Source organism: Corvus brachyrhynchos, unplaced genomic scaffold, assembly GCF_000691975.1.
Source record: "Corvus brachyrhynchos isolate BGI_N302 unplaced genomic scaffold, ASM69197v1 scaffold72, whole genome shotgun sequence".
NCBI lineage: Eukaryota > Metazoa > Chordata > Aves > Passeriformes > Corvidae > Corvus > Corvus brachyrhynchos.
Window position 1 is genome coordinate 196,326 of NW_008236763.1, and position 365 is coordinate 196,690.

The following is a 365-nucleotide window of genomic DNA, read 5'->3' on the forward strand; positions in this document are numbered from 1 at the left end:
CGTGCTCCCCTGTCAAAGCCCCACAGGCAACTTTGGACTCTGAGTTCCTGGAGACCTCGAAGGAACAGCTGAAAAAAATCGTAAGAGGAGAAAGCTGTGACATTTTGACAGCAGAATCAGCATTTTGGATCAAATCAGAGAACAAATTAGTGATTGGAACATTAACTTTAGGGGCTCTTAGCTATGGATGTGAACCAAGACAATTTTAACGACATCACATTCTTGATCCTGCCTGTAATTTTGTGGGCAGCATCTGCAAGATCTGAGCGTCGTTTCGAGACACACGGAACGCCGAGACGGATTTCATTGAGTGCCCGGGGCAAACGGGACGTCCGCCCCGCCCGTGCCCCGCCCGGGCAGCTGCG